The 26117-nt window shown below is 37.3% G+C and overlaps 1 protein-coding gene across 2 annotated transcripts in view; it reads right to left on the bottom strand.

Annotated features, from left to right (window-relative positions):
• Positions 1 to 26117, bottom strand: part of NLGN4X (neuroligin 4 X-linked) — a 188517-nt gene that overhangs the window by 155144 nt on the left and 7256 nt on the right. For both annotated transcript variants that reach the window (XR_003558092.2, XM_027798686.2), the window contains exon 2: positions 2354 to 2437. The gene's annotated coding sequence lies outside the window, so the exon portion shown is untranslated. The remainder of the gene's footprint in view (positions 1 to 2353; positions 2438 to 26117) is intronic.

Genomic DNA, 26117 nt, shown 5'->3' with positions numbered 1-26117 from the left:
TGTAATTTTCCCTTCTAAAGAAAGAGCAGTGGTTTTTGTCAAAGAATTTTAGCTGGAGTTATGGATGAGAACAATAGCAAGAGAAAAGTAAATGTGATCAAGGTGTGGGGATTTCTTTCTGTATTTCTTTTAAATATGAGTACAATATAGCAAAAGTCACAGTTACAATCTACCCAAGCTACTATATCTTGTTGGTTTTTTGAACCTACACCGATAATTCTACACAGCACTCTCAGAGTTCTTCTGTTCATCCAAATGGAACCCTATTGTCTGTTGTAAACACATCTCCAAACCTAGTTTGGCTTGGGTTGTACATTTTCCTGAAAACCTTCAGATCCATTTCAGTTTGTGTCTTGAAAAACTTCTCATAAGAACATATTTTTTTCCAGACAAAAACCCCCAATTCTTTAACTTATATTGCCATACTTCTGTTGTGCATTTTCTGCATGCCTTGGGGCTGGTAGTTGAACATGTATGTTTGTGGCTACATATACTTCAGGAAATTTGCAAGCAGAAAAGCTGAATTAAATCTGATGCCATTTTACAACTTCATTTTCTACTCTCCTGGGGTTTTTTATGTATAGTTCAATTATCACTTCACATGAACAAGGACATTTTCAAAAGGCACAGCTGGCTTCTGATGTCCACTAACTTGCAGTGGGAGTTAAAAGCCAGACATCAATAGGTTCTATCTCACTTTTCTGGTTTAATGTTGTTTGCTTCCCTTTCTTCCCCTTCTCCCTTGACTTTCCCTCTTGTGCATTATGAAGAACAAAGAAAATGCTGAGAAAACAGTGAAAACTAAAATCACGCCGTCCCTCAGCTTCCCCTTCAGACTCCTTTCCCTAGGTTCTGTGGTTTATCTCAGTGTACTGTGACAGATCTTGAGATAAGACTTTTCCTTCCTGGAACCTGGCTGTGGCTAATTCTGGTGCAAGACAATGTAAATCTACCACAAATCATTAGTTCCAAAGAAATTAAGTGATTATTTCAACATTGACTTCAGCTTTTTTATTCTTTATATTAGCCTTGTATTCTTTATATCAATTACTTACCTTTTTCCTGAAAAAAATGTCATGAGTTCTGTGAGGAAACTAATTGAATCCCGCGTATGGCATTCATGCATATGTGTACACTTCACTATAGTAACCAGTAATAGTTCAGCTATGATCATGATCAGCATGGATGCTAAACTATTAAACAGGTTCCTGTTCATAAAGTGTTTTTTATTCAATTACATTTAAATTGCTATGAATTGGAATAAACATGGTTCAGTGATGCAAAAATCACAGGAGTTTTCAAAGCTGTTATTTTCTTTGTCTGATTTTTACACTTCACATAATGGCACCCTTGGATCTCATAACTAACCTGTCATACTTTGAATTACTGCTTATTCACAACTTTACTATCACATCAGATATATTACTATTCCTTTTCCCTGAATTTAGGATGCAGTGATAACACTGAATTGAAATATCATTGCACTGCAGCTAGCACAATGATTACAGAAAAAGTCACATCTGCTTCCAAGTTCATAGATCATATAAAGTGAGAAGGAAGAACTACGCATGAGAGAAACTCTTCTGGTCATTTGTACATGTCTTACCCTTCTCATTAATCACTGTGTCAGGCACAGTATGAAAGAATGCTAATTACATTAATCAAAAGTGTTTTATAAATAGGATATATTCTACGTATGTATTTCTAAACTAAACTCTTGTCACATATCTCATATTGATATCATAAGAATGTTTATATATGTGTATATATACAAATACATATATCTATGTATGTATGTATCTGTGTGTACATTGTATCATAAAGTATGTTATCTCATATTTTGCTAATAAGATGAGAGGAAAAGACAGACATTTATGTTAACAGTTGAAACAGCACCCAAGCCCCTTTATTTATATGGCCTCATAAGAACTTTGGAATCCAGACTTGTTACTTTGCTTGTTTTGTAAACTGAAGACTGTCAGCTTTATCTGGTACAGTGTGGCCTGCAAACCCCAAACCTTACTAAGTAGCAGTGCCACAACAGCCTGGTTTAATCCTGTGTCTTTTAACCACAGACTGATTGGTATCTGTTAGTATTTACAGAACTGGAAAAAAATAAAAATCATGCTTATCATGAAAAAGCACATAAACAGCACTAATGTTTAGAATGGATTATATTCCATGTCTCATTGTATGAACATGTAGCAAACAAGCATTTTAACTGGATATATATATTGCAAAGATATATTTCAAATCCATTTAAGAACACCAGCCACAGAGGCTTGCTCTCATTTCTATTATATATATATTTTACAGAAAACAGAATTGTTCTGAGCATACTTTCAGTACTTACCACTATGTTGTATTTTTGAGAAGGCTTCAGAATTCCCCCATAGGAGGCTGCATGATGTCATTTTAGTTGCAGCAGAAGTTTTTCCTGTTAGGAAGAAATATATAGTGCTCTTCAGTAAATGAAGAAAAAAAATGCATGATTATGAGTCACAAATGGTGAAAAAAACGCTACTTATTAAATCACCTGTAATGCTGTCATCCAAGATAAAAAATATGAAAAATCATAATACTGGTACCCGGAGAATAAATACATTGATCATAGTATATGAAAATTATTAGCAATATCTTTTCTTTGCCGACTGATCCCTGCTACAAAAACAGAATTGTCTTTATACCTATATACCACAAAAGTTTACATTCTGCGGAAAAAATCTAATGCAAGTTCTTCAAAGAAGAAAATAAAAATTACCACAAACCCCTTGGATTTAAAATATTGCTGTAAACATATAGTATACATATTCAAATCTAAAATATAACAATTCAAATATTCAAATATATCCAAATAGAATATTAAAATATTTTTTAAAGCCATCTAACTATTATTTATTCTTTCCTATGGGTAATTCAAAACTATAGCTTATACTTCAAATGACATTTCAATGGACAAACTATTTACCAATAGTCTATCCTTTTTAGATAAATACCAATATTTACCAACCGTATCTTCTGTCAGGACTTTCTTGAGACTGCAATTTAAAACTCAGTACTTAATATTGTTAATAAAGTTCTTTTAGGCAATTTGCATAGGCGCCAAGACTGCATTAGCTGAAGTATTTCTCTTCCCTAAAAGGTCAGCAGAGTTGATTTTATGGCATTTATAGCTGCCCACATTTTGCAGGGAAAATTCATGCATTGCTTGTATTATTATTTTTTTTTTTGTATCTCTTAAAGTACCAAGGCACTTAAGATCATTTATTCTTGTTTTCATTAAGTTGATCAACATGGAGAAGCACTTTGTGTGAAAAATACTGTTAGAAAACAAATTAGATGTTAGAAAACAAATTAGATGAGCAAGGGTGAGGCTATCAAAAATTCCTATTACCTTGCTAATACGTCAAGCAAACTTACAATTTCTGAAAAATCACACAAGGCATTTGGCCACAATGCAGTGTCTATTAACACTGTAGAAACACTTCTGCAATATGCTAACAAATATATTCCACAAACTTCTATTGCTTTCGGGGTCCACCTGCATGTTATTCATCAGCAGGAACAGACATGACTTCCAGATAACTGATAAGTATGGACTATCACCACAAACAATGTATTTTATTTTAAGAAATAAATTAGTTTTTTGCAATAAAGATCCTAAGGATCACAGCACTGAGTTTCCATCTGTTATTTCAGAAAACTTTCTCATATCACTTAAAGAAAAATAATCAGATTTTAGACTTCACTTTTGACCAAAATTAATGGTGTAAATGAAATCAGGCTTTAACACTTGCTAGTGGCAGATTATGCAATCTTAATCAGACTGAATAACTCCCTCTCATGAATGTTTTGCTCACTACAGCCAAACCACTCCCTGTAAGTGCAATTCATTGTAACAGCTGCAAACACAGGCCTCAATTCTGCGTAAAGACGGTAGTTATCTTTACAAATTGCAAATAAATATCAGTGCATGGCTATCTGAATATACACGTGAAAAGGAAAAATTCATGAATAGGGATGCGAAGTGAAATTCCTTTGAATAAGGAACGTGTGAAACACTCCAGCTAAACTGTTAACGTGTCCATCTGGACACTTGCTGCAGGGGAAGCCTGGCAACACTGCAACTTCTCATACACACCCATTGAGGAATCAGATGTTGAAGTTTAGGGCAATCTTTATTCCAACATTCGGTAATGTCTTAAATCTCTCCACAAAACAGTGACACTTTTACTGGAGATTTCACTGCTCATGTAGACTTTGACAGCCATTCCAATTATCCAACAGCAGTAGGTGATTAAACCTAGGATATAAGAAATAAGGAAGGATTTAAGGAATAGCTGGACAGTGAAAATCCACTAAACCTAACACAGCTTCCCTTCTCAGTTATTTTAAACTTGCATATTTTTTATTCTAGCACCCTTTATAGCTTAATCCCTGCTACAGGAAGAGAACAAAACTCATCTCAGCTTTACTGGTAAACACAGGGACTGCATTTCCTATCTCTCCATAGCACCAAAATATCCTTCAGCTTTAAAGCAGAAAAATGAATGAAGTGCTATTTGTGAACTAGGTGTTCCAGGTTTACCTTTGTACCTATTTTCATCCTTTTCATCTTCAGTTTGTCTTACAGATCTTCTAATTGTCCTTGCCAGACTGATCTTAATTGTAGACAACTAGATTATAATTTAGACTTTATACATTCTAGTAAACCACACTGTTCTCTCTTGTCCATTTACAGATCATGCTTAGACTTTACCTCTATAATATGCAATTGCTCTCAAAAAACCAACAGCAAATACTGCACTTCCTTTGTATCAGAAATTATTGTCACACTTGTTAAAAGACTGGTAGTCAAATTCTAAGACAAAATTTAGATGTCATCTAGATATATTTTTCTTTCTTAAAGTGTCTTTTATCACCATATTTGTAACAACTTATTTCCTCATAATTATAATTTTTTAATAAAAATATTAAGGGAATCTGGCAGTCCTTCTAACCATATTTTCCTGAAGTCTGTTTTTTCTCACCAGTCCACAGACTCTTAGGTAACTTAAATCTGATGGTGCTATACTTGACCCTAGTTGTACTGTTACTCAGTTTAAGTTACTTAACTGGTTCATTTCTCAGAATTATCACAACAGCCTCTGATTTTATGTGATAGAACAACAAGCGACTAAGACTGACACTCTGTCCTTATATTTACACAGTTATCTTCGTCTTTACCTGAGAAATAAAATCTCTGTCTCATAAAAATTTTGTTTTGTTTTGGACATGATCACCCTATATCTCCAGCTATCGCCAAAACCTCTGACAGCTCTTGGGAATACCCAGATACAGGGTATAAATATTAATTTGTTCTTTAATACTCAATTTTATTCTTCACAATGACTGAACTATTGTAATTAACTTCAGTTTGAGCAGTTTCATGAAGTCTCTCTGAAAAAATGTACCCTTTTAAATGCAATCTTAACATGTTTAAATACATCTTTCAATCTCTCCCTTTTACAGTGTTTACATACTTTTCCTGACTGATTCAATTTCATATCAAGTTCTTTCTTTTGAAGACATTAAAAATAAGCTCTCCCCACTGCTATATTCAAGAATTTCATACATAGTGATACATTCCATAGCAATGAAGTTTTCAAATTTTTGGAACTATAACTAGAAAATCACTGACTAAAGAATGGATAAACGCATCTGGGAAGTTCTGTGATGTTCTTTCAGTATCAATAGTCCAGAAGCAAGAATATCAGATAAGCAGATGATGCTATTTCAACTGTTTCTTGCATGGACAGTTTGGGAGGAGTAAATTGTTCAGAAGAGGAAAGACAGCTACAGGTAGATCTCACAGCAAGAAATGGTCACAGACCAGCTAGAGGAGTATCAGAGATATGCAAATGAAATCAACTTTTTCTCCGATTGAGGTATTTGAAAGCTAAATAACTAAATCTGTCCTCAGGCTTGCTTTGTATTTAAGAAAAAAAAAATAGACATCCCAAACAATAGAAGGCTTATTTATCTCCATGAGTCAATGAGTGTAGGATAAAGTAAGCAAACAAGCAACCCACTCTTCACATATACCGAGGTAATGCTGACTTACAGCTATCTAAGAAATGAGTGGTGGAATCTTATTTTCTTTACTGAAAACAAATGTAAGTAAGTAGCAAATAATGCAATGGCAGTGAAATGTAACTTCTCCTTTGGTAAATGTGCAGTAACTTTCTCTTCGCCTACAGAGAGGAAATACATCAACAAGAAAAACCTCCCAGTTTGGGGACCCATTTTTCACTTTAAACAAAAGCAGCACACCAGCAGAGGACAGGAAGCCTCTCATCCACACTCACTCTCTAAATATATATATTCTGAGTTGTATTCCTTGTCTTCAAGCAGATCAGAAAGATCTGGTGGAATGTGTTGCTTCTCTCTTCCTCTGGCATAGTAGCTTCCTTATGGTTCTCTGCTCATCTCATTCTGCTTTAAATAGTTAAACCTACAAGCCTATCTGTGTCTTTGGTCGTGAATCCTGCCTGTTCCATAAGGATCCCCTTGTGGTAGCATACTCAGAGAAGGCAGGAAAAAGACTGACACTCCTCTGAAGTCAGAGACTGTCTCCTCAGCCACAAGCAACTAGAATATCCCACAGAACAGGTGTGTGGCTTCAGAGAGAAAGTACAAGAAAAACAAAGAATCAGAATGTATGAATCTGTGGCAAGGTCTACAGGCTATCAGGGACCAGAGATGAACAGAGAAAGCAGGCAGAACGGCCTAACACAAATGACAACCAGAGACTGCTCTTTACAGAAAACGGGCTGCTACCAAACATAAAACACAACTGCAGCAGCAGCAGAACAGTAACACAGAAACAGAAGCTGAGGCCATCTCCACAGGATGCAGACCAGGAGGGGGAATAAAGCTGTTTGTAAGGCACAATGGCAGCTAGGAACAAGTGATGTGAATTTGCAGAGCTCCCTATTTTTTCAAAAAAAGTACTAACATTTCTTGAAAAATCTTCTTGCCTTCAAAAGTATTTAGTTACAAATCTTTGGTAGTAAGACTGGCAAAACACAGGTTCATTTCTCATGTTGACTACATCAGAATCACCACAAACTACCTATCAAAACAAAGATATCACATGTGATACAGCAGATAAAACAGATTAAAAACTCATCAGAAGAATGAATGATGCTAAATATTTGAATAGCATATAATACATGTTCCATTAGAAAATTTGATGATTTTTGCAACACCAACAAATGGAAATCTAGACGAAGAAAGGATCACAATATCAGTGCAATGAGGTTCCAGACAAACCTAATAATTAATACTACAGGTCCAAAACCTGAAAAGCTCCAGAAGAAAAAAAATATGCTGAGGGGAAAAAAACCCAAAACCCTAAAACAAAACAAACCCAAACCACAACAAGCAGGCTGGAAACACAGATGTTAGACTCAGTTTGATTCAAAACAAAACACAATAAATCTTCTGAAGAATTTGCAAACTGCTATGAGAAGTCAGGAAGAATTAAACTCAGGAAGACTGAGCCCAAAACAGCAACACAAAGAGATATGCTGCTGATGCAGAAGAGAGTGATTTGCAGTGTTAAGAAATTCTGAATGGTACATGGAACAATAAATCCCCTTAGGGGAACTCTAGGCCAGCAAGTAACAATGCCAAAAAAGCATGTAGAATAAGACATAGTAAACCCAAAGGACATAAGAAAAGCTAAGTCTGCGGTCAAAGAGAAGGGAAGAGAGTGCCAGTCCTATGTCAAAAAACCCCCCGATTCTTAAGTCAAGGGTAAAAGAAAGGTCAAGCCTGAGATTAAGGAGGAGGAGGAAAAGGAGGACAAGATACAGCTAAAGGAGAAAGACAGCAAAAATGGGAGAGGAAAAGACCAAACTGAATTAAAAAAAAAAAAAAAGAAAAAAAAAAAGATTAAGGACAAACCCGAAGTCAAAGGAATAGAATCCAAAGAGAGCTTCAAGACCATGCTGAGACATACTGAAATTAAAGATCAGTTGGAACAGCAAGAGCTCCACATAATAACCCTCTAGCCTGTCAAGTTACAGCATTCAGAGACTGTAGATGGGGAATCAGATGTATAGAAGACAGAATAATCCACCCAGTGGCATGAAGTTCAGATCATCTGTTCAATCCTCACTTGAAGTGTATAGTTAAGTCTCCTTGGGCCTTTTAATATTATTCCTGTGTTTCTGAAACTAACAGCAAGAAATGTACAAAAAGGCACTTAGGCAGCTATTACAGCAAGGCTCTCGCTATGCTTGAGGTAATGTTGACTATCTGTGTCACTTCCAAGTTATTACTAGTAAAGCAATTATCCTTGATAAAATCATATATGCTCCTCTGTGCACGAGCAAGCTCTGACAAATATATCTGCCATTCTCCCATATGATTTTTTTTTAAGAACCTACGTAACTCAGGATTAAATTCTCTTAAAATTTTCATAGCAAGAAAGACTGGAACGGCTGAAAAATCATTCAGTGAAAATGCAGAAATCAAAGCGCGCTCTTAAGTGAAAAACTATTTATCTTTACACAAAGGATGTGTCAGATACTATCGTTAGTTAATGCATGGTTAAATATAAGCCTCTGAGCTCTTTTTCACATACCTTCCCCCCAAAAATGCAGTGTAAGGACAGAGAAATTGCAATCCCAGCCATCAGATTGAAAGCAGATCAGAATCTATCTAAATTTAGTTCTTTGCCTATCTAGCTGCATAAATTTCCATTTCTACACTATCTAAACATCTTTCCCATGGACAGGACTTACACAGGCAGGCTATTCCCCTACAGTGTCGACAAAACTGAGAAGTTTCCAGGGATACAAGGCAGAGGGCCTCAACTGATGGTAACATCACCAGAAGTTCTGAGACTTCCTTCTTTTGAAAACTGAGCTCTTTCTTGTTTTCACCTTCATGGTGTTTCCCAGGTCTCCAGAATGAAATTAAAATGAAAACATAGAATGCAACCCACCTACATTGTATCTCCAAAATAAATATCCACAGAAAATCTTTTAGCCTATCATGTTCCTAAGGGCGTCACAAGCCCTACCTGCCCCTGCCCAGCCCCCCCGGGGCTCCCCCACCCTGCCCAGGGCCCAGGGCCCCCTGCCACCCCCCGGCCATCAGCCCCTGCCCCAGCGAGGCCGCAGCAGGGCCGGTCTCCAGCTCCCCCAGCCCGGCCGGTCTCCAGCTCCCCCAGCCCGGCCCTGCCCGGCCATGGCCCCTGCCGAGCCGGGCCCACCCGCGGGCCCACGCCCCGGCCTCGGCCCGGCCCCGGCCCGGCCCCGGCCCCAGGGAGGTGCCCGATGCCCGGGGGTGGGGCTGCCCCGGTGCCCCCGGCTGCTCCTGGCTGGGGGGCGACGGGCCCTGCCCTGATCCACTGTGGGGAGCCTCCAATGCTCTTGGCCCCTGTGATGCCATGACACAACGTTACCAAGTTCAGAATTGCAAGTGAACTGCCCACGCAGCAAATTAATCCAACTCTAACCAGACCCTTGGTGAGAGATAAATGAGGATCACAACCTTCTCGCGGCAGCTGTCATTCCCCCCACCCCCCACCCCAGTTACAGAACCACCACAATCCACATCTCCTAAGCCTGTGACATGTTTTTCCCCAGCCACCTTCATAGAAACTATGTGGATTAAAAGGAAACAAACATGTAAACAAGGAAAATCCCACGCCAAACACTGCAGCAGAATAAACTCATAGGAACAGTCAAGAATGCAAACAACTAGGTACCACTGAAATTTTTTATGACATTCCTCTACTACTGAAACTTTTCCTGTTTCTCGACCCAGACTAAGTGCTCCAAGATATACATAAGCATTAAATTACTTAACTACAATAAGTACTCAAAATTACAGACTCCACAGAGACAGGAATCTTACTGCTGCCTCTAAGCCCCCTTCTCTGGAGAAGCTCTCAGGGGTTTTTTTTTGTTATAGCCTATTTTTATGGTTTTTACATGTCTGAGCGGCCTGCTTTGCACCTGTACCTGCTACAGAGGTGCTGCCTGTCAGATTGTCGAATTGATATGTTAATTATGTTGTAAAGGGGTTGTATCTACATTTCCTAAGGAGGTAATGCTAAGAACACTTTTTGCTATCAAGTGTTCAGTGTAAAATTTGCTGCTTTGGTTTCAGTCCCTTAGGAGATGGTCTTCTGCATCCAGAACCTCATGATTTTTTCCAAGTATATCTGTTAGTAAAATGAATGATGTTAGCTCTCTTTACAAACCTTGCTAAACATTGAGATTACCTAACTGAAATTTTAACACAAGAACTTGTCTTAAAACTGAACAATCAAAAATGACATAAAATAAGAATGGTTTCCATTCCAGTGGAATGCATCATATAAAGAAGGTGCAATGAAGTTACTGGTTCCATCTCTCTGCATTTCGCATTAAATCATCAGGTGAAAATAAATGTCTCAGACTGCAATAAATATACAGAGGTGGCTATCACTGCACTATAGCCTCAGATCATTTAGGCATAAATCCCTTTCATTTACCTTGAAATTTTATCTCCTTCCCTATCACTTGCCCCTTCTCCTTCCAAAAGGTATTTAATAATTTATTTATTCTAAGTGGCTTTTACTTGCGTAGAGATTATCACCACAAACTAGGGGCAGACATAATCACATCCTACATAGGTCTATGGACTAAAACCTACCCAATTTAAATGGCAAGGAATGTGTTTTTCCAGCCTCCTTACTTGTCTTAAAATGATTGGTGAATAAGAACACACAATATTATCACAAAAATAACTTGTGAGGGGGTTGGGGAGTACAGAGCAACAAATCCAAAGTACAACAGCAATCTGTTCACAGATTTCACAGAATCATCTTAGCAGTCTTCAAAAACAACCAGTGTGGCTAGAAGCATCCAAGTATTGATTAAATAGATTTCTCTAGACATCTTTTCTTAATTCAAAACTTAAGGTGATGAAGGAACTAATTCCAGAATTCATTTCCAGGCACATGGAGGACAAGGCAGTCATCAGGAGCAGTCAGCATGGATTCACCAACAGCAAGTCATGCTTGATCAACTTGATAAACTATGATGAAACAACTGGCTTGGTAGATGAGGGGACAGCAGCGGATATTGTCCACCTGGACTTTATTAAGGCTTTAACACTCTTTCCCTAAGATCCTTATAGAGAAGCTGATGATACCTGGGCTGGATGAGCAGACAAAGGCTTGGGGGGATCTTATTAATGTTTATAACTAACTGAAGGGAGGATGCAAAGACCACAGGGCCAGGCTTTCCTGAGTGATACCCCGTAACAGGACCAGAGGCAAAGCACAAAACCTGAAACACATGAGGTTCCCTCTGAACAACAGCAAACACATTTTTACTGTGAGGGTGACCAAGCACTGGCACAGGTTGCTCTGAGAGGTTGTAGTCTCTCTCCTTGGACATACTCAAATGTTGTCTGGACATAGTTCTGGGCAACCAGATGTAGATGTCCCTGCTTAAGCAGAGGGGTCGGACAAAATGACCTCCAGTGGTCCCTTCCAACATCAATCAGTCATTCACTCTGTGCTTCAGTGATCTGTGAATATATGTACCTTTTTCAAGGAAGAACATGCCATCAAAATGAGTCTTGCCTGACTCAGAGAAGCCAGACTCCTGTTGTGAAGGCTATAGCAGATGTTCAGTGTTTGGTTATGTCTAATTCATGCCAGTGAATCTCTTCATCAATTACTCAGATCATTATTTCTCCTTATGGAGGAGCATCATTTGGTATTAGCAACTGAAGACCAGCTTGAACTATAATCTCCCACATCTCAAGTGACTATCTTTGTCAAAACTGAGCAAAAGCCTGATTCAAGACAATTAGAACCGGGATTGCTACAGTCTTGTATCTCAGGGGTTGTTCTGTCCTCAAAAAAGACAAGGGAAGAAACATATTTTAACTCTTTCCTGCTTGATTTATATCATCATGCCACCTGCTTACCAACAGAGTCGCAGAGTCAGAACAAGGGGAAAGAAACAGCTCAGTCTTCTTCCAGCACTACAAAGACCTCACTGACATGAAATGGGGTGTAGGTGCCCTTACACATCTTTTAGCCTCCCTGGCAAGAAGAGAAAAGCACTTTTCCAGTCTCTATCCAGCAAAAAGCACTTAGGAAGTCTCTATCCAGCAAACATAGCCTTGTGGGTAAGCACACACATTTGAAACCCACAAGACTGTGTTTTACATGACTATTTTGCAGCTTAATGGCTCTGTCTCTACTACCTTCCCCTAGGCCTCCTTCCTACAGTTGTCTAAATCACAAGGCCTCCCAGTAAAATCATAGTTCATTTCCTTTTTATGTATGTGGGGGTTCCTGCCAACGGATAAAATAACTAAGTAGGAGTAAACACAAAGAGAGGAGTAAAAGGAACTACAGAGTAGTTCCAGGTCATGCTTCAACCCGTCCATAGCCCTGTCTGCCTCAATTGTTCCAAATCCTACCCCAGCCTGCAGTCTGAATACAGCCAGAACTTACTTTGGTAACAAAAAGCAACAACTGCAAATTACAGAGAATTTATATCTAACATTCCCATTTCTTTTCCTTCAAGTTCAATGAAGAGAAAAAAGTCTTTTGCTGGAAACCTTTTTTCCCCTAATTAAATTCTATTCTGGCTTATATGGGCTGTACTTGAAACGATCAGTTTTCCCCTTCTCTCATAATCTGTTTTCAGGAAAGTTTTGGCCGTTTACCAAAGTCATAGTATATAAAAAAGCAAATATTTTAAAATGTGTATCCTTTTTTACAGCCAAAATGTGACGTAACAGCAATGATGGCAGCTGCTACCAGCATTACTACTATATTGGGAGTGCATGAGGAGACTAAAAGAGAAGGGATCCTGTCTGGACAGGAACCTCATGATCAACACCATTACCTGATCTCAAGAAGCAAATGAGGCAGAGACAGGGAGTGAGCTCCATGTTTTGAGACAGAAAACTAAACTAGGTTCCCTCTACAATCAGGACATGGCACCTGCAGCCCAACCTCCCTCTTCATTACCAGGTTACTCTACTGTCAGCTAAGCAATATGAATTCCTGTAGCTCAAGTGACAACAGGCCATGATGAGTCTTGAAAGTTTGACTTTAAGGTTTTTTGCAGAAGGTGTGGTAAATGTTGTACTTAATATCATATGGGGTTTGGTTTTCTTCTCCTTTCCTATAACTTAAAATATTCTGTGAAGACCATACAAAAAGGCAACAGAAAAAAAAAAGTCATAAAGTTGAAAGGATGTTATTAATTTTTGCAGTTTTGAATTCAAATGCTAAACTGAATTAACCAAAGCAATCTTAATTTGATCCCCTTATGATTCAATGATATTAAAGGATATAATTTGAAATTAAATTACCTGGCTTTTTTAACTTAATATTCTGGATGCACAAACTGTTTTTCCTAAGCAACCTTAAATGTGCTACATTTTAACTTCTGAGTTTTTTATCTTTTTCTTCTGAATTATGCTTGCAGACTAATATAAGATGAAAACCAAAGCATATCACCATTCAATTCATTATTACCATTTGCTATACATCTTCTACAGTGCAAATTATTATTCCTCTCTCACCTAACCTTAAATTGCTGGATGTGCTAGACACACACACACAAAAAGTTTACTATATGTCTATCAATCTTCTGAACATATACAATGGTGTGATAGCTTTTAAATATTATTTTGTCTTTAAAAACTAATGTCTCCCTGCCTATACTTATCTATACTCCCTACATATGCCATCTATACTATCTATACTTTTACACCCACTTATATTTTCTTATTGAAGCAAACTAATTCACAGGTTCCTTAAACAAATCTTAGAAAAGTAACCACTGAGGCAAGAATTTAAGAGAACTCTGTGTGCCTTCCTTGCATGTAATGACTTCAAACCATATATAACAAGTGAGAATGTGGCCCTAAAGCCTTTTCATAAGTTTGACGTATTCAAAAGATATCCGTGCAGAAAGCTGTGTTGAATGAACCACATAGCGGATGTTAGATAGTGGTTAACAGTGATGATAGATTCCTGGAACACCCACAAAAAAGCATGAACTCCTGGCATTGGATTATCTCAATCCTCAGCTACTCAACCACTCCGTGTACTGAGTCTATTAGATTTAGAATTCTCCAAAATTAGCAGCAGACAGTGTAGAATAATTAATTGAACAAGCTAGTAACAAACACAGTAATAATAAAAGCCCTTAACTTTCCCCAGGGCAGAAAATCAATATGTTGGCAAATTTATTTAAACCATTACATGAACTGAGTACGTTGCCTAAAACGTTTCCCGTATCTTGGAATATTTGTTGAAGATTCTAAAGCTTCCCAAAAGTCTAATAAATCCTCTCTTGTCTCCCATCAGAGCGAGAAATGAAAAGATTTCTCACACTGTAGGGCTATATATTTTAAGTCATTTTTCTGTATTTAGAACATTCTGTTTTCAGCTAGACTTTCCTTGCTCAAGACTGTCAGTCATCTTTAGGTCACCTGCCTGCAATAGCAACAGGTTATATCATATGCTGTTGATTAGAGGTCATAACAACAACAAAAAAATTATGATTGTCACGAGTCCAATATCTTCACTCTCTTTCCACTTACCTGGTTGAGAAGCCAATTGCTTTTCTCTGCCTTGCTGTTACTTGGAAGAACAGAAATAATCAGGAGTGAATGAGTTATAAATATGTTGGCCTTTTAATATTTTACTTCCCAAAACAGAAGAAAGGCTGCAGTTGCCTTGAGCAACAACTGAGAGATTGATCCAGAGCCCTTTGAGGTCAATAAAAGTCCTTATGAGTTCAGAAGACTGTAGAAGTTCATCCAAGTATCCATGTTTCATATTTGCTGTCTCATACTTAGCTGCAGCCTACTGGACGCTTAATTTTGGGAGGAAATTCTGACCAGACATAGGAAACTATACTCAGTGATAGCTGCTGCTGGAAAATTATAAATCACACCTAAGAGCATGGTTGTGACAGCAATAACTGTCATAAGGTCTCAACTACAGCATTAGAGAGAAACATATTTTAGAAGTCTGTTGCACAAAAGCAAAACTGCTGCCATTTTGCAAACCACAAGACAAATTTTACCTCAAAAAGCTGTAAGAATTCATCATATGCCTTGAATTATATGGAGAAACAAAACTATTTGACTAAACTGGTATATCACATACTACACTGTAGTGCTGTGCAAATACAGTAGTTCAGGTCCCAGAAGCTGAACATCACAGGACTTTCTGCCCAAGCAAAGCACTCAGCATGTGGAGGGCTGAACAGCACTGCTGTGTCACTGTGCTGATATGTGCTCTCCAAGTAACTTGGAGTTACGCATTGTACAGCGCTGCCAAATTTGTGTAGAAGTACTACTGAGCACAGACAGACTCCAGAAACATACATGTGCAGTCAGTATTAATATGGAGGATAATAATAAAGTGTAAGCTCACATCAGCAGCTAAGTCACCTGATTTTCAAAAGCTTTGAAAACCTAATACCTCACAAGACCCCTCTGGTGTCCAACCACTGCAGCAATGAAATCCTTGTCTTTCTTGAGCACTGCAGACTCCAGATGCCATGTATGTAATTTTTCAAAAAGTAATTGCCTATTTGTAGAAAAATTTCTTGCCATAGGTAAATATACTAATGAAGATATTCTACATGCAAGCAACCATTTGAAGTTTTTTACAAACACATAAAAGCACTGCAGTTTGTTGTCATTTTTAAACAGAACTCTTAACTTTGCATTATCTTAGGGAAAAAAATAATTTTTTTACTAATATTCTCTGAAGTTCAAATTGAACTTGGGATATTGGAAAAAAATCCAAACTATAGAAAACACAGGTCATATTTTTTCAAAATGAGATTTTTGTTATGTAATCGCTTTCAAATATGTAAACAGAAATCGTCACTATCTGATTATCTATGCACAAAGAAATGATATTTCTTCACTCAGGAATCCAAGCAGAATGTATGCCCTCACAAAAACAAACCTCCCTAGCTTAGCTGGTATTCAAGAGACAGATGTTCACAGTAAAAGAACAACTACAGATGGTCATTTTTCATTTTAAAATTGGAGTTTACATTTGTTTCAATTTTTTTTTTAAATCACTTATTTAAAGAAAAGAAAGCTATTCAAGATTATCAAGTAGATACATACATTCTTTTGCTTGGCAATAAAAAACACCAAACATTTAACAGAGCTGAAGAATCCATATACATATATATGTCTTTTTGTATTAGAACTTTACATTTTTTTATTTGAAAAATAATTTTTACCATGAGTTTCAATTAAGAAAATATCCAAACATGTCTAATCCTTTAGTGAGAAATACTAACTGTGGCTCTTGAATTGAGAGATCTGTGTTGCAAAAACCACTACATGAGCTATTTCCTTGATTGGCACACTTTATTAAAAATTTAAAATAGAATTGAAGTATTTGTCATTAATTAGAGTTATATAAGGTGCTCAACCATGATTATAAATAATGAAGCTAGTCTTCTACTTCCGAATTTTCATATTGTAATTCATTCATAATGCAAAGAAAAGTTTGGGGTTTAGAAAGTTCAGAATTGGCTAGAAATGGAAACTGCTGGTTTTACTGCTGCTTTTGGAAGCTTAAATTTTATGTCTTGAGTTAAAGACATTTAGCTAGGTAACTCACATGGAGATTTTCCTTCTGAAAGACCTATGAAATGTCCAGTGACTATATTGTAAATTTAGCTCTCTAAATGTAAGTCTTCTACATTGCACTTCCCTACCCCCAAAAAAATCAGCCATCTCCACTATTATCTGCTTAGCAAAACTCGCAAAGGAATAAGAGACGGTAGTCCGAGTACTTAAACCTCAGCCACAGTAAAACATATCTATTGTAATTATTTCTAATAGATGCTATGCCTACTATAATTTTTTTCACCCCTTTTAAATTTAGAATAATTGAAAACCCTATGAAACACCTCCACACATTTTTGCAAAAGTATGTCTCACACAGAATGTACTTGTAGGTAATAAGCATATAAAATACTTTTTCTTTCATCCATAATGATCTGCATTCATCATAACTGAGTAGCTTCTATTTTTCACATTTGACTAAACCCATTGAATGACAATGTTGGATGGAAGAATGAGGTTTCTTGACACCAATAACCCAGAACAAACTGAAAAACCTGCTGGCATGGAAAAGTTCAAAAAGGACAAGTATGCGATCATTCAGGCCTCTGGTATGTGCAGTAATAACCTCAAATTAAGGCTAGAGCCTAGACTATCAACAACATTCAAGCACATCAGACATCCAACAATCCCACACCTTAATAAGGAAAACATGTTTGAAAATGACACAAATGTTCAAACATCAAGAACTGTATTGCCATGAAAAGAGCAGACCTTTATGTTAAAAGGAGACCCTTAACTTTCTAAAACAGAGATAATGATAAAACACAATTGTAAAGGGCCTTTGCTCCAGAAATAACATGGGTGTCTCAGGCTGTAGAACACGAAAGACCACAGCGTATAGTCTGTGGAACAACATAAACTGACCAAGATCACATTTACATACATTTATCAGGTTTCACCTGATCAAATGAATTTATTACTTACATGCATTAATCACAATGCTTAATCATATTCTAAAGTAGACCTTAACAAACGTAAACTGCATCCTAAAGTTCTTATTTCTTCCTAAATATTGCAATGACAGCCCAGAATAATTAGTCTGCACACAACTGTCCACAGTTTGAAAACAGACCTCTGTAGTATGCAAGATAAACCATCTCACAAGGGGACTCAAGCAAGGTCTTCTCTTAAAAACTTTAGAAAAACCTTCCAGTCATCTGCATATACCTTTAATGAATCCTACTAGACAGTTAATCTAGCCAGCATATGATAGCATCTAGACTGAAGGAAGAGTAACAAATGTTTAGTTATAGTTTTTCTTAGTTGCAACCAAACCCCACTGCATTTACAAGAGATTCAGAACTATGGTATTGTTTTTCAGTGACATCTGAGCTAAACTAGAGGTATAAAAGCCTGATTTAGGATGTAAAGGGATCTGGCAGGCAGATAGAGCTCTCACTGATCTGACAGAGACATCTTTGAGAGAGGTGCTCATTCACCAGCAGGGAAATCCAGAGGCTGTTCGTGTCTCATGCCAAAGTCATCTTCACTGAACCAGGTGTAGAAAAAAAATATCAGCATGAGATTTTTGTCATACAGCTCAGCACATGTGAAAATGAGTTAGTTATCTAAAATTTCTCAGCCTAAAAATATAATGCATTCCTTCCTAGACATCCTAGTTTGTCTAATGTATCCAATAGATATTTGATAATTTTAAACACAGCCTTACTGAACATATATACAGTTCACAGTGGGAAACAGAGTAGCAGTCCTGCAAAGATCTTTCATCAACTAATACCAAGTGAAGCATATGGCAAAATAATGGGTGGGGTGGGGGTGGGGTGATGGTGTGTATGTTACTTTTTTTTGGAGGGGCTGGTTCTTTTTGGGGGGATGGGGGTGGGGTGGGGGGTGTCCCCAGTTCTTACATCAGAACAATCCCAAATCTACACAATCACAATTCCTCAGCTTCTTCACCTTGCATCAGCCAACCTCTATTAAGTCTGAGACATTCAACCACTGGACAACTGATCTCATGATCTGAAGTAGTTACTTCGACTATTAAGGAACTTTTGTATTGCTTCAATGTATAGCTTTCTCAGGAAACAAAACTGCAGCTAGGCTTGAAAATGTATTAAAAAAGAAATCTGCCACAGTTGGAATATGTTTGGAAGACTCAATCAGTTGGTACCCAGCTCAAGAAATTCTGTGGGCACTGCTGTTTGCCACTACAAAAGTCTAGATCATCAAGGATAACTCTACTCCCTGTTGTGGTACCTCAGCTTCTAATGAAGTCAGCCATCTGATCCTACAACATCATTCCTCAAAGTACAGCCTGCTGAATGTGGCATTTCTGGGAACTGCACCAAGATATGACAGCAATCACTGTATGTGTTGTTAGTGCCTGTGGCTAGATTTTGTCATTTGGAATACCTTGAGGCATAGGGTAATGTGGATATCGGGCAATTCTTGTGGTGATTTGCAAAGTCACAGTGAATCTAAATTTACCATGGCAATTACTGTTTGATAAATGATGTAGTCTTAGGAGGAGAGGACACCCTTCCTTCCAAAGGATAGATTATAAAATAATAGAAGTTATAAGGGCATACAAAGTCACCTTATACTTTGAAACAGTGTACAAACAAATACTGGCTCTAGTTTTAGGAATATAGCAAAACATAAGGTAAATTATCTTTTTTTTTCTTCCCTCCCCCCTTTTTTTTTGTTGTCTCAAAAGATCACTGAATAGTTTAAAAATGAAGGTATTCTGAAATGCTGTACCTTTGCCTAAAGCAAGCTAGACAAACAAAAAGACCCTTGGAATTCTCTCTACTCTCCCTTTCTGAAGAAAAGGCAATATTCAGGAGAACATGCTAAGCTATGTCTACATGATCCTAATTTTCATATCTCTGATGTTAAGCTCAAGTGACCTAATAGGAATTTTTGATTCCTGAATGTTGTTAAGGAACGTTTTGCTTTGAGTATGCTAGCACCTCAGCCTTAGTAACGCCAAGGGTCTGCATTTCACGGCTTTGTAAGCTTTCCTCTATAGCAGTAGCTTTCTTTTTCCCTTGATGTCCTCAAACTCTACGTCTTGTGTTGTTATTCTCAAAGTCTTGAAACTGCAAATCCCAACAGTTTTGCTATGGTAAGCACTCATGGAAACAACTCCCTCTACAGTGAGAACGGTCCTTCTTTTGTCCACCATCCCACACCAACTTTCCTCACCTTTTGTTTTGTAGAATTTAGTTCATAATAGAGAAACCCAAAACTTAGCACACGGAAAAATAGATAATAGGTATTTAAATATGTATTAAATATTGACCAATAATAAATGTTAATAACCAACATGCAACACTTGAACCTAAAAATTCCCATAGTCCAATCAGCATTGATAGCATCAAGATTAGAAACAACCAATGGGATTTTTCACATGGTCTTGAGTATACAGTGTGAAGGGAGAAGCATGGCCAAAAAAAAAAAAGAATCAGCAACCTTGTCATCTTCATTGTTTGTGCTTGCTGCACCAGAGAAAAACCTCGGAGAAAGGTGCTCATCAGGGACTCCCCACCACTGCCACTGCTTTTCCTGACCTGCCACTGGGGAGAGTCTGCCCTTTCCTTTCCTCTCTCTCATTTGGTTACTATTTTTCTGGTATTTTCTGCCCAAAGTAGCATTAAGCATTAGATCACGCTAATACAACTCTGTGTATGTAAGCCTGTCCAAACACCCTTGTGTAAAAATACTTACAAAAATCTAGAATGAAAATTCTTTCCTGTGCCTCTAGGCTGTCAGCCTGGGAAAAAGAAAAGAGCTGAAACCAGTTTACTACTTTCAAAATTGTGGTGGAGAGGCCAGAGTGACTCCTGGCATGACTTTAGTTACACCCAGATCACAGAACCCAGAAGCATTTCCCAGTCAGAGTGCTGGAGCTATATCCTGATTCTGTATTTCAGCAAGACTTGCATCCTCGCCTTCTCCCCTCCTTCCCAAAGTGGCCATCTTGTGCACTTCTGAAGCAGGATTGAGTAGTATTGCAGGTCTGGGATTTTCTCAGACTAGATACCTGAAAACCATTTCCCCTCCTACAGAACATAAGCCAAATCAAAACTAAACAAACAAACCCAAAATCAGAACAAAAACAAACAAACAAAACAACAACAACAACAACAACAAAACACCTAGAAAGTAATTCCTTTGCTCCTCTCTCCCCCTCAAAAAAAATCTGTTCTCAAAGATATATAAAAGACTTTGGAAAGCATGTAACAGTCTAGACACAGTCTAGATTCTTTATGTTTTTCTAATCTATTCTATTTATTTTTTGTCAAAAATGTTTGGTTTTGCAAACAAAGACAAAATATTGTTCTACAAAAAACTCAGTTCCTCAGCAAAACTTTTTATCAGTCTTCTTTAGAAAACTACTTCTCAGCTGAGATATCTCCTTATATAAAATTCAATGCTTACTTATTCATAGAAAGTATGTACTATAAATAATCAATCCTGGTGCATGTCAGAGCAGAAAAAGGAATTGGTATAAGGTAATAAAGTCAGTTGTAGGGGATTTTTTTCCTCCTCCATTTGATTATTCATCCTCCTGTACATGAAACTTCTGTCTAACCTGAGCCCATACTAGAAGTTAGCATGGATTCAGAATTTAAAACATTTCCACTTGACTTTAAATTCTGATAAAATAAAATCTTCCTGGTTTTTTTTTAATATATTTTTTGTCTATATTGTTTATTTTTATTTTATATTTATTTTGTATTTGCTAAAGGGGGGAAATAAATTTAGAACATAAATTCATCTCTAAAAATCACTCAAGTTCTAAGCCTATTTACACATAGTAAAATGTGTGTCATGTTCAAGAATCACATTTTCACCACCTCCTGTCATTCACCTCTATCCTTGTCTTAACTTTTCAGACTCATAGTGTCAAGAAGGTTAATGCTGTTACATGAATTTGTGATGGACCATTTCACACACATTCACTAGGGCAAACATATATGGCTGGCTGGTAAACAATTTACTCCACAGAGAACAAGTTCTTCTTGGCAGAAAAGAGACCTCTGCCAAATTAATACATTAAATGATGAGAAGTTAGCTGCAAAAAGAGGAGAAAAATCCTGGAACCTCACTATCTGTTTTTAAGCACTAAATTAATATCTCTAGATGCTCAAATATTAGGCACAGTGCCACTGAAGAGCGTGGTATAAAGCAATATAAAAACAGTGCCGATGAGATCTTAGTCATGTTTGTAATCTTTTAAATATACAGCTCACAGCAAGTGAAGAAAAATGGCTCTTAAAAGTGCTGATGTATGCAATATGTCCATTAAGAGAAGCCTCTTTATTAAGGACATGAAAGAAAGGCTAGTACTGTGCATACTCTGAGGAAAAACTGATTTCCTGGCTGCTTTATTTCTCACCAAAGATCTACTATTTTAAAGGACAATATTTTGGGCTGTGCAGAGGTACATCAATTTAAAAAAATAAAAGTGTTCCGAGAAAAGATTTGTAACTATGGAAAATAACTTAGATGTGAAATAATGGTACAGCAGCCCCTTCAAAGACTCTTTGGCAGCTATTACATTAACATATTTGAGTGATGTTTATGAGTAGGATGAAGATACATGTGAAGATACATTTTACTCTAATCCCTAGCCCCTCCATGTACCAGTGACAGAACCATCAGAACCCACACACTTTGTTAAGCCTGCCTTTATATAATCCCAGGTATATTTCTCCATATTCTGTATGACTTCTCTGCAAGACTAATTTCTCTGAGGAACTGCAGGTTAATAGTAAATTTTGCCATGCTAAGGGAAAAAAACCCAAAACAAACAAAACCAACAAACTAAAAAAACCCCAAAAATCACCAAAAACCCCCAATGTATTTGAAATGAAACAGAAAGGATGATTTATTATGATTCTTGGGAAAAATGGGATAAACCCAACCAAACAAATAATCCTAAATAGAAATATATTCAGTGATGATCCACTGGATATGGTTTCCTTTAAAAAGCAATAGTGATATTTTAATAAATGCTTTATTTGGACAAAAAAAATATTTTAAAAGATTATTCAGAAGAAAACAGACTCAATTTCAAAGAGTACAATCTAGGTCCCTATCGAATGATGATGATACTAAGCATCATATTTTTACCTTGATCCATATAGTGAACTTAATTCTAATGTATTGCACCCCCTCAGACTAAACAAAACTGTCATGTCCAAAAGCATCACCTCCTCTTGTAAGTCTGCCTTGACTTGCATCCCACTAATTATAAGCTCCCCAGAATCCAGTATTTGAACTGCCACTCCTCTTACTACTCTATTCTCTATGCTCTAGCATGTCCACTGTCCCTATGTGTCATCACTGCATTCCTATCATTATCTTACATTCTCATATTACTTCTTTAGCGAGCGCCCTGTATTTGTTTTGAGACTACCAAAACTGCAACTGACTTCTTACCACATCGCACTCACTCTTCTCTGTTACTCTTTTTGTATGAAAGTTAATCATCTTAACCTTCTATTTCTTCTTCTGAAACAGGTAATCTGTCTATGACTCATTGCCTGTTTACAGTCTCTGACTAGGATGGGCATCTTGAGGTGATGAAAAGTAAGAGAAGGAAAACACCATGCAAAGGTAGGAATGATGAATAAGAGGAGGAGAGACTGGGTCATTTAAGAAGCATCCTTATCTTGCACAGAAGAACAGGTAAGAACTGGAATATGGAATCTCCTCAGACGCAATTATGTGCAGCGCTTAGCTTTCATGTATTCTGAGGGAGAAGTGGTGCCACAAATGCTATCATTGCTGTTAAGAAACCCATGAATTTTCTTCAAAAATGGAACTGGACCGTTTCTCCATCATCCTTATTGATGCCTTTGGCTCCAGTCAGTATCTTCACCAACTTAATGTATTCTGGTTGCTTTTGAATAAACCAGCTCTAACTGCTTTCAGAAAGCAGTGAAATACCAAGCCTAACCAAATGGCCACCCTCCAGGGGCCACAGAAAGATGATTCTGCAAAGCGTTATGGTCCAGTGTTCATTTACTCATATACAAAATGAAAGATTTATTTAGCTTCCAATTCTTATCTAGCTAATAACTAACAGAATTCAACACACTACCACTATTACAATCACTCCCATCTCCTGTCCTTTCTACAGCTTTGCTAATATAACTTCTACATTACTAATATAATTTCTATTTCCAGAACAAGAAATACTTCACAAAAAGGCACTCAAATTAAGCATAACAGAACTGCTAATGCAAATCACCAAAGAGATAATGGGGTTTTTGCTTTAGCTATTGAAGCCATCATCATCATATTGACTAGTATTACACCTTTAAATAAGTCACAAATGGAAGAAAGCACTTCACAGGATCTGGGATGCTAAGACAAATTACGTTACAGGAAAAGAAAAAAAGAGAGACAAACAGAAAAAGAAAAACAGCAACCAACTCGCAGGAAAGGCAGAATTGAAGAAAATGAAAGATCCTAACTACATGTTTTAATTTCACTTTTCTGAAGCCAAAACTCTTAGACAAGACAGATTTGGGCAGGAGGACACTTCACTGTAACATCTTATGTTCAAAGCAAACAGGGCAAGGAAAATACAGACTGGCAATTCTGAGGAGAAATATATATTTAATACACTGTAGTGCAAATGAGGATGGGCCAGCTAGCTATTCTAGAGGGGAACTACATTTGCTTGTGCTTGCGTGCTACTCCATGACCCTATCAACTCAATGCAAGATAACGGTACATGCTAACTGCACCATTAACCCACTGCATTTCAGTAATATCTCACCTCTGTACCAGATCAGGGCAGACAAATCAATATTGCATGCCTTTCACAGTCCAGTAGTATAAAAGTCTTACTGGTCCTTCTAATTTACTCTGTTCTTTAAATATTTCTGCCAGCTGACCTGCATTATCAAATTCCTAAGGCACTGTATCTGAAACATATGTAAAGATGACATCAAAGCAATATACACACTAAGCATTTACCTTCAAAAACCATAATCCACAGTTCAGCTACAAGATCTTAAGACATAAAAAAAGTCAGATTAAACGAAGTCATGTATTTTCTTAATAACTATTAACCTGTTTAGATTGAAGCAGTAAGTCCACCTATCCTGTACTATAATTTGTGCACCTACACTAACACAAAGTATTATCACAATGAGCATGAAATTAATATGCTGGCTCTTCCCTAAGGAGATCTCCTTCAGCTCCGTGATTAATTTCCAGTTATGCCAACTGCTGTTATTTAATCTGTCAAAACCAGTGGATCTACATCATCTGTCCCCCAATTCACCACCTGCACATTGGAAACTAGACACACTGAACATTTCTAATGCAGGCAGCAGACCTACTGCTGGCTGTGTTAATACAAATTCACAGCCTCGGGCACCACAGCTCATCTGTCCAGCTGTGCATAATTTGCAGGAAGTTCTACTTCCCTTTACGCCATTGTGTACTGAGAACTTATCTTTGCTTTCATGTAGATAATATAAAATGCAGTAGGCAGGCATTATAATAATTGTATTAGTGACAGAGATACATTTGGTTTGGGAGACTTCAGCCAACAAATCAGTGACTATGTACCTGACTGAGAAGCAACACTGATTGATGAAGGTTGTCCTGAACTACTGCACTGAACCATCTGCTCTAAAGTTTGGGTGAAGGGTACATCACATACAGCGATAACTCACTAGCTTCTTCCTCTGGTTGTTGCTAGAATCTTTTTTTATTTGCCTGACATATCCCATGAAATCCAGATACAGTCCTATTACTTTACAAACTTCAGAGAGAGTTTTGGTAATGGCAGCTGTACCAAAGATTCACATTGGTTTCACCTCTTCTTTCATAATTCCGCTGGAATCCAGGAGAGAATTTTTGCCCTCTTTTGTCACAATCATCTATAAAATAATACTGAAATCTCTCATCCCAAACTAGGACAACCGAACATTCAGGGAGATAACGTAGCAGTACTACAGAGCTAGTTTGGAGGTAAGGCAAAAACTGTCTCTTCAGCACAACCACAGCTAACAAGATGGCTGGATGGAAAGGTGTACAAACTGTGTGTACTCCATCAGTCTGGTTACTAACATGCACCCAGCTTCTGTTGAAAAACAAATCCAAGAAACTTCAGGAAGAAATCAAGAGATTTCTATACAACCATTTGTCTTTATAAACAGAGTCACCAACAGAACGTGAATTGAGACAGTATATGCTCCTATATATTCAAGGATACTTTTCTAGTACACATAAACATCCACACCTATAACAAGCTCTTCAAGGAAGGGATGGAGATGCATCATTTTTCAGAACCTACTGCTTCCTTTTTTACTTTTCCAACAAAGGTTTGAAGACAATTTCCTTAGCAGAACTTAACATGAAGTTGGGAGAAAACTTTTAAGCTGTATGATGTTGCCAGTTCTATGCAAATATCCCATATAATTCTATCCAAACAG

The sequence above is a fragment of the Falco cherrug genome, chromosome 2 (assembly GCF_023634085.1).
Source record: "Falco cherrug isolate bFalChe1 chromosome 2, bFalChe1.pri, whole genome shotgun sequence".
In the NCBI taxonomy this organism is placed as follows: Eukaryota; Metazoa; Chordata; class Aves; order Falconiformes; family Falconidae; genus Falco; species Falco cherrug.
This window is presented reverse-complemented; position numbering and strand designations above follow the sequence as displayed.